Source organism: Grammomys surdaster, unplaced genomic scaffold, assembly GCF_004785775.1.
Source record: "Grammomys surdaster isolate TR1022 unplaced genomic scaffold, NIH_TR_1.0 220, whole genome shotgun sequence".
In the NCBI taxonomy this organism is placed as follows: Eukaryota; Metazoa; Chordata; class Mammalia; order Rodentia; family Muridae; genus Grammomys; species Grammomys surdaster.
This window is the reverse complement of record NW_021604665.1, coordinates 13,078,296-13,088,602: the sequence shown is the minus strand read 5'-3', so window position 1 is coordinate 13,088,602 and position 10,307 is coordinate 13,078,296.

Sequence of the window (10,307 nt, the reverse complement as noted above, 5' to 3'; positions counted from 1 at the left end):
TCTCTCTCTCTCTCTCTCTCTCTCTCTCTCTCTCTCTCTCTCTCTCTTTAAAATTAAGCCTAATCAGACATACACAGATTCCTGGAGAAAGTAAGTTGATTCAGGGTAAACATACCTTAAGTAATCACTGGGAGTAGTGTTAAAGCCCTGAACTTGACATAGAATTATAGTAAAGCTTCAAGTAGGTAATTAACTTAAATTTTTAAAATTGCAAAAATTTAAAGATGTTTTTGTTAAGGATGGAAAGTTGCTTCATGCAGAAGTATCTGTGAAGGCATAATAGTACTGGAGTGGGGAGTAGGGAGGTAGGACTTATTTTACAGTTAGTGTCCACTATGTATCCGAATCCTAATCACCACTCCATTATATGATATTTTTAACAAGAAAATCCCAAATATGTGATTTTACCAATGAAGACTCAGGAGTCAGATGCTGGGTGAAAGCCTGCTATCTCATAGAGGCAGAGAAAAAACCAAGTTTATCTTTCTACTTAGCCAATGACCCGTGAGGGAAAAACTTCTCCTCTTTCTCCACACCATCTTGAATACCTTTCTACTCAATGTTTTAGCTTTCTGTTTACTTATGTTAATTTCCTGTCCACTGGTTGCTTGCTCTGCCTCTTGACCTATGGTTGACTTAATTTAGCTCTTGGATTAAAGGAGTATGTGAGGGTTGAGACATACCCCTAGCACTTGTTTACAGTAAACAGAAAGCTCTTGGTTAAAGGAGTGTGCTAGGACTGACTGAACTTAACCACAACAAGAAACAGGTTAACCCAGGTTAATATCTTGGGGGTATATGATGTGATTAAATATACTGCACCGCTTGTGTTATGTAACTTAATTCTTGAAACACATAAGGCAGGTAGATTTCCCTGTTATTTATTCCTAGTGAAGGGAAGCAACATGGGAAGAACTGAAGTAAATATTTCTATGTCAACAATGACAAGACATCTTAACTAGCATCAAGGACCAGAATCCTTTCACAACATACATGCTTATTTATCGTGAATGTATATGTGTATATAATACCCCCATATATACCCTAGGATAGTATGCATACGAATGCATATATATATATATATATATATATATATATATATATATATATATATGTTGTCTTTCTTTAAAACAAAAGCTGTCAGTATCATTATAGCCTATGTTTGTGAGCCAATTACAGTGTTTGACACCAAAATATACTTTCATCTCTTTCTTGCTTATTTCTAGGTACAAATCATTTAGTATCCTCTGTTCCTGACATACTTCGGAAATCTGTGAGAGTCACTTTGGGAGATGTGATCCCTTAGGGCCCAATGTTAACATAAATTCTCTATCTATAGCAACTCTTTCAAAGGAGCTTGATGTGAACTGTATAAATTAAAGCAAGTGAGGGCCACAGGCTACTTGCTCCGTGTGCTTAGCACATCCGTTTTTACTACTGGGCTAAGAATACGCATTTCCAGAGCAGATATATTTGGAAATTGCAGGAAAGGTGGGCAGTGGCCCGTTATCATGCTCCATAAGTGATTTAAATTCTCTATGACTGAAAGCTGAATAAGTTATATCCAGTTGATAATGTCGAAATGTGCCGTTAGTGTTGTGAACTTGATCCTTTATTCTCCAAGAAAGGCAATTGCAGCTTTTGAAAACCTTTTATGGAGTAAAAAAAAAAAAAAAAAAAAAACTAGGAATTTCTGAGTTGGCAGAGTGACTTGGGAACACTGATGCTGAGTTTTACAACTAAACCTTCAATTTCTAAGATAGATTGATGGCAAAGAATGAGCCTGAATGTTTGAGAGAACCGAAGACGTAGGTTTGAATCCTTTTTCACCCTGACTCTTCTGTTTATAAGTAATACACCTGATGGCTTATATTTAAACTTTTTAAACCTTTTTTTATGGGTGAAAGGGGCTAATCATACCTAATTTCAGGTTTACACTGATGGATATTAGCAATAATGCAAGCTGTTACTTGGCCAATTATTATTTTATGTAATTATTATAATTAAGATTCCTAAAGGAATATATCTATTGATTTGGTAGTACATAAGTGGGGAGCCTAATTATTCCTCTTCCAAAGAACTGTTTGACCACTTATTAGGTAATAATGAGAGAGGCTTCAATAAGGACTGGGAGGCCACACACCAAAGTAGAAGTTATGCACAAAACTGATGGAAATAGAAAATATCGTCCTGAGTGAGGTAACCCAGAAACAAAAGAACACACATGGTATGTACTCACTTATAAGTGGATATTAGCCCAAAAGTTCAGAATATCTATGATACCATAAACCCACAAACCATATGGAGCTTAAAAAGAAGGAAGACCAAAGTGTGGATGCTTCAATCCTACATAGAAGTTGGAACAACATATCAAAAGAAAAAAATAATCACAGGATGTAGAGGGAGGGAGGGACTTGGAAGGAAGAGTAAAGGGGGAGGGAAAATGGGGTGTGACAGGATCAGGTATAAGTGATAGGAGAGAAGTTCAGAGGATTAGGAAATTGAATAGAAACATGGAGCAGTGGGGGATGTGGAACTGGGGGTAGCCAATACAAAGTCCCAGAAACCAGGGAAGGAAGAGGTTCACAACTGGGTTGATGTTTGACGAAATATCCAACAAAGGAAAGATAGAACCTGTAAAAAACAAATCAAGTAGAGGGATGGGGCCACCCACCTCTCAAAATTTTTAACCCAGAAATGTTCCTGTTCAAAGGAAAGACAGGGACAAAAACTGGAACAGAGACTGAAGGAAAGGCCATTCAGAGATTGTCCCACCTAGGAATCCAGCTCATCTGCAGACACCAAACCCCTACACTATTACTGATGCCAAGAAGTGCTTGCTGACAGGAGCCGGAAATGGCTGTTCACTGAGAGTTTCTGTTAGCACCTGACCAATACAGATGCAGCCAACCATTGGACTGAGCCCTGAGACCCCAGTGGAAATGCTAAGGGAAGGACTGAAAGAGCTGAAAAATATTGCAATCCCATAGGAAGAACAATAGCAACTAACTGGACCACCCAGAGCTCCCAGGGACTAAACCACCAACTAGAGTATATATATGGAGGGATCCATGGCTCCAGGTACAGATGTGGCTGAGGCTTTATTGGACATCAAAGGGAGGGGAGTCTTTTGATCCTGTGGAGGCTTGATGCTCCAATGTAGGGGGATCCTTGGGTGGTTAGGCAGGAATGGGTAAGTGGGTTGAGAAGTACCCTCATACAAGCAAAGGGGAGAAGAGGTCTGGGATGGGGAGTTTGTGGAGTGGTAACTGGGAAGGGGAATATCATTTGAAATGATTACTACTAATAATAATAATTATAATACATCACATACATATAGCTCATTCTGTTGGATGATGGAAGAGTTAAATCCAGCCTATACTAAGAATGAGAAAATACTCTGTCTCTGCATAGGAAATTATACATGGCACATTACGTAAGGACATGCATAAATGAAGGGAGGAAAAATTACAGACATCTATTCAAGAAATCTACCACACAAGCCTTGTCCCAAAGCAGAGAGGAAGGGGTTAAGAACAATGAGAGAATTACAAAATTAGCTGTCTCCTAAAATGCAATGTTGTGGGTGCTAGACAAAGGGATGTCTTCCAACCACCTCTTACTTTCCTAATTACAGGCCACTGAACACTAATAGCCCCATAGAATTGGAAGTCAGAGGAAAAAAAAGAATTAATTAGCATATCTTACCCATAATTCTTATATGACAGATGGAGAAGCTAAGAAAGTTGAATAGACTTGGAGGAATAAGTGGAGAAACTCGGCATATAAAGGGAGTCTGACCATTATGGTGTTTACAGGGGATATTTTATACTTGGGTGTGCCAGACTTAGATATTTAGCTTGTCAGCTTCTTTGGCTTTGAGGTTTTTTGTTTTTTTGTTTTTTGTTTTTTTGTTTTTTGTTCTTTTTGATTTGTAATATTGGATCTGCCTTTATTGATGGATTATTACAAGAAGTGAGTGAGATTACATGTACTGTGTATGTGCACATATACATTAGCCCAGTAAATAATGATGCATGGCTAGGAATCAATTAGGGAGTCATGTGTCAACAGCTGTCAGAAAAAAAAACAATGTATATTTTTTTTGCTAAAATCAATGTCTTGTGACTTGGTTGGGACTTAATTTTCTGGTTAATTGTTTCCCTTCTCTTTTGCACTTTCCAGAAGTAGGCAGGTACTTAGAAGCCCATTGTGTTCCTTTCAAGGCTTTAGAAAAGCCTGAGTTTTCTGTGCTGCTTACTTCCTGGGCATCTATCCTTTGGCAAAAGAAGTCGGTACTCTCCCTCCAATGGTGACAGGAGCTGGTAAACATATCTTTATATAATCACATTGTTTCAAAGTGTCACAGGTGTCTCATTTACCAGAAATGTCTTATCTCACCATCCTTCACGTGAAGAAAATGCACAGAGACAACACAGATACTACAGCTGTGAAAAATGTGGATAGGCTGCTGTCACAGAGAAGACACTTCTTTGTATGCTTTGTCTCCAAGAAGCAAGCCTTCCCTGTAGGCTATTCAGCATGCACTCTTGGCACCCAGAACTAATGAATCAACTTGTTCTCCTGGCAACAGATTCTGTAAGCAGTGGTCAGGCTATTAAAAAAGAATGTTTTTACAGTCTCAAGGCAAAGGCACCTTAACACCTCTCATGGGAATCCAAACACTCTATGGTACTTGAAGTTGCGATCTAGTCTTACTGAGTTTTTCTTATTGAATCTTCCCTGAGTTTTGTGAGCTATTGCATAGAAAAATTATTACAAAGTCATTCCAAATGCTTTATATGATCAAATGACTCTCTATATATTAGATTAGATCAAGATACTTGATTTATTGACTTCTATGAGTCTTTAGATTAATGAAAGTATTTCATGGAAACTCTAGCAGAAGAGACATTGAAAAACTAAATAAAACTGGCCATAGAAGACATCTTTTGGAAAGAGTCTCCACTTACTATTCCTCAGAAAGCACTTTTAGAAATTTTCTAATAAATAGACACCATTAATATATACTTCTCATTTGCATATTATGATATCCTTTTTTTTTCTTCTCCATTTCTGTTACTGAGTTCCAGAGGGGTAAAGGCCTACTCATTAAGTTGTTGAAGTTTCTGAACAGGTATTTATGTGATAATTTTGTGCCAGTCCATTGTAGTTAATCAAAATTCAAGAGGCTTGAGTGCCCGCATCGCCTATGTACCACATCTTCTTGCTCTCTACTGGTAAGGCATGTACTTTGAATTCAGTTATTTTCTCACAAAAATACCTGAGTTGTGATTAGAGTTGTAGGCTCTGGTTTTGTGGTTTCTGGGTGTAATAGTGTGCAGAGTATTTTTTTTTTGGCTTGGTTTAGTTTTTGTTTTTACTTTGAAATGTCAAGATTTGTAGATTGCATTAGCTATATTTCTTACATATTGGGACAAATGGCATGTTGTAGAAAGCAACAACACAAATAATAGGCTCATACATTAGGAGGCTTTGTATATGCACCAAACATACTATTCTGTTACTTTTAATAAATGAATTACCCTTAAGTGGTTTCATTATATTTATTCAGCATAATATTTTGGAGATCTTTCCGTACTGTAAGTGCATGTTTAACTACATGTTATATGTTTTCATATTACATGTATACATTTGCTCGCTAATCTCTGTAGCAGGGACTATAGAGACAGAGCTAATTCCATAGACATTTAATATTTGCTATAAAATGAACATAAAAAGAACTGCTCATAGAGCATATTTGAGTTTGGCTCACTTAATTATTTGCATGAAAATCTGTAGGAGGAAAAAGACTAACAAATAAAAATGAGGAATGATTCATAAAGTATATATCCTGTTCTTCAAAGATTCATAAAGCATTTACAGTAAGGAAAGATCTCCAAAATATGCTGAATATATATAATGAAACCACTTAAGGTTAATTCATTTATTAAAAGTAACAGAATGGTATGTTTGGTGCATATCACTTGAAAGCAGAATGTTTGGAGATACATGTCTCTCCAATATCAATCAAAATGTCCAACAGAAAGGGAGAAAGACATAATACTGCTTCATCACCTACCCTTTCAGAAGTGAGCAACCTGCATGGCCTCCTCATCAGCCTAAAGATATTGACACTTGTGATTGTCCCAAAGAGAATCATAAAGAAGTAGGTTAATTTTTTTCCAATATTGTCATCTGGTAAAATGACAGACTCACAAACAGATCTGTTTCCTTTAAAGATATAGGGGTTTAAAGATATACTTGTTAAGGACTTTTTCAGCCATTTTAAATATTTCCTTCTAACACCCTCAAAGTTTCCCTTTCAGGAGACCTCATCTCCTCAGCTGCTGCTCAAGCTCACAGTCATATTTTGTTTCTGCTGAGCATCCTCTCAGATCATTCGCCTTGCTAACTACTTATCACTTCACATGTTTTCACTCATTTTGGATTTTAACCTTTTCTATACCTAAGCTAGAAAGAAATTAACTACAATTATATTTAATGATTATAGTTACAAATACTCACAGCCTTTTAAGAGAAAATGGATATATGTGCACAGAAAGGAAAGAAATCCATAAACCCCAATCAACTGACCACCTGTGGATGACTGCTGGAAGCTAGAACTGTAATTTCTTTTAAATGGTACTCTATTCCGTACATTTTTCGCATCTGGAGAAGCAGGCTAAGTACACATCACTTAATAGTCCATTGAGGGTCTGGAGAGATGGCACAGCCACTAAGAAATACTTCTTGTTCTTACAGAGGAGCAAGGTCCAAGGACTCAGGTTCAATTTTCAACACTCACATGGTGGTTCACAATCATCCAAAACTCTGGCTCAAGGGAATCTAGTGCTGTCTTCTGACCTCAACAGACACCAAGCACACACATGGTGTACATGTCTTCACACACTCACATACATACACTCATACACACACACTCACACACACATGCTTACACACACTGACACACATGCTTACACATACATACATACATGCTTATACACACATACATACATGCTTACACACACACACACACACACACACACACACACACACTCAGACGCACATACTCACAGGCTTTGTTTTTACACTGAAAATTTAGGTGAAAAGTTTTCTTCACAAACTGCCTGTTATTTCTGTGTGCCTAAACATTCACAGTGTGAACTCAGCAAGTTTCTTGAATTCAGTCTATTTGTTCCCTTCTACTGGTCTGTCCTACAATCAACAACAACACAACACTGATCTCACTAAGTTGAAATCAAGGTTTGGGGAAAGTTGTGTGTCTTTTGGAAACTTTCATAGGCATGGCTTTGTTTCCTTCTGTAACTGTTGGAGCCTGCACACACACTATAAGTTGTAAGACTTTACCATATCTTTAAAAACAATAATGGTCCACCTAATCTTTCTTTCATCACTTCAATGTGAGTCTGGATCTAACATTTTATCCATTGTTATGGATACCAGATGGTCAGGCATCTTAGTAATCTAAGGTATTCACCATAGAAAAATACTTAGTCAAATCTTCTAAATTCCATTGACCATGTAAAGCAACTTATTCAGAAGTCCTGGGTACTAGTTACTGGGTTTCTTTGAAAGACCACTGTTATGTCTACTGTGTATTTTCCTAATATATCCCATTATCTAAATAGTATTGTATTATCTTAATCAATATCTTATTATTTAAGCCCTACTGACAGAATTCATGTTTGAGAGCACAGGAAAATATGAGCACAGGAGCACAGGAAAACGTCTGATATACTTTACACAAAGGAAAAATATAAACTTACAGTTTTGTGACTCCTTTCAACAACATGGGTATAGAACAATTTTTAAAATGAACTAAATGTATGGTGAGAATTAAAACAACAGGAGTGGCATGAGTGTCTTAGTCAATTCCTGATACAGTGACAAATACAGAAGATAATTAACTTAAGGGAGGAAAATTTATTTTGGCTCACCATTTCAAATCTTTCGGTCCTCTGTCAATTGCTCTGTTGACCACTGAAACCTTGAGTAAGTGTGACCAGAAACTGCTCAGATCATGACCTCTAGGAAGGCAGTATGTAAAGAAACAGAGCAGTAATGTCTGTTTGAAGGTGCGCACTCACAGTCCCAAGTTCTTTTGAGTAGACTTTACTCCTTGTAAGTTCCATCACCTCTCACCATCACCTTCATTAGATCCACTCGTTAACACATGAGCCAACAAAGCATCTTAACTACAGATCAACAAAACTGGTTCATGTGAAGTTATAAATCACGGTTTTTCCTATCTCTTTATCAGCCTGGTCCAAGTAAACTAATAAAAAGTCTTATTGGTAATATTCTTATTTATGTTTTCTTACTCTAACATTTACTTTTCAAATAAGAAAGTATGTCATACAAAATGTACTCAAACATGCGAAACAGTAACCTTTATCATTACCTGTCCATCTTCTTACTTTTCTTGCATATATCTCAAAACATACTATGTTTGAAGTCTGTGAGTCACAACTGAAGAATGTATATCCCAATTATTGGCATATGATGGAAGCAAAAAAAATTATTGTTGAAAAGCAAGGTACAAGAAGCCATGATAAAGATGCTGCAGGGAGCACAATGTACTGCGAGAGCTGTATCTTTCTGTGAAGGGGAGATGGGCATGGAAGGAGGGGCAGCTGCTGGCCAGAAGACTTGTAGATGCCACTTCCTAGCATCTAAAGGAGGTAGATCTGTCCCCCAAAAAAGTGATACAACAGGGGTCTAATGAAGTAAAACAAAAACTCAGCCAAGTAATCAGAGTTAGAGAATGAAGCAAAAATGAAAAGAAATAGATTCTTACTTTTTATTTTGGAATAAAGTTAAATCTAATTCAGTCTGCTCAGATGGTTCTGATGCTTAAGAAAGTTTTTGTACAACCCCAAAGGCTAGGGTTGATATATCAAATCCATGGTGAAAGGAGAGAGCTAACTCCTTAAAGTTATTCTCTGAGCGACCCATGTGAACTGTGCCATGCACATGTCCTCACCCATGTGTACATACACATATACACATTAAACCAATTCAAAATCTAAAAATTAAATTAAAAAATTTAAACACTCCTACTATTCTAGACTATTAATATCTACTCTCATTTGATCCATATAAAACAAAGCATTAGTTTCTGATTCTGGTTTTCTTTTAGTTCTTATATCTCAAATAAAGTTTTCTCACTTTTATAATATGGACATATATGCAAAATACACTGACTGACATGTACATTACAATATACAGTTATTTTGTGATGATATTATAACTATCTTCTTAACACTTTTCAATAACTTACTATTTTATTACCCTCAGTTCTCATGTATGCAAAGATCTTCTGAACATTTTTCTCCCATGAAACAAATTTTAGATCCTTTAGTCAATGTCTCTTAAAGTCTGATCTTCACTAATCATCACAATATTTGTCTTTTATTTATTCAATTATTCCTTAATTATATTTTTACAGTACAAACTTCATCCCCCTCCTGGTCCACCCTCTGACTATTCCACATCCCATAGCGCCTCCCCTTCCCCTGTACTTGTTAAATATAGATATCTACTCACTGCTACAAAATCAACATTTTGAGATTTGACACATGGGTGACATCATGCAGCATTGCTTTCCTATGCCTTCCTTTCCCACCTCTTACAGAGCTCTCCAAGTTTTCCCATGGTTTCACAACTGACACAATTCTCTTCTTTTACATTTGTAAAGAATGTTTCACCAGTTCTACTCTAGGTACCTGCCTTGTAAGCATCTCATAGGTAAGAAGATGAAAAGAGATTTTAAGTTTGGTAAAGTCAGCATGGTAATTTTAACTTGTTTGGTGAGTGAAATTTGAGCAGTATTTTGAGAGAAAATTTATTATGATACAATAAAAACACCCACTTATATAATTGTAATATTAGACAGTTTTGAGTTTCTATAACAAAGTAATATGCAATACATAAGACACATTTGAGATGCTCAGAGTGAGGTAGGTCTTCTTAGCATTCCTTCTGGGGTCAAGACTCTACTGTTCCCATTAGCAAAAGGTCTGAGGTCACCTTCACTGTAATTTCAGTCTTAGTGAACCTTCAACATTTTGACACAGCTTTCATTGCTATCTCAGACTTACCATGATGTCCCAGAAAGATTTGAGTACTATCTTCTCTTAAATCTTCTTACCTAGTATTTTCCATATGATGAAATAATGTTTTCTTACAAGACCCATCAGTCATATTTTTCTGTTTGGATACTCTAGCAATCAGCAATTCTTGACTATTTTCTCAGCACCAATCCTTGCAGTCAGATACATCTA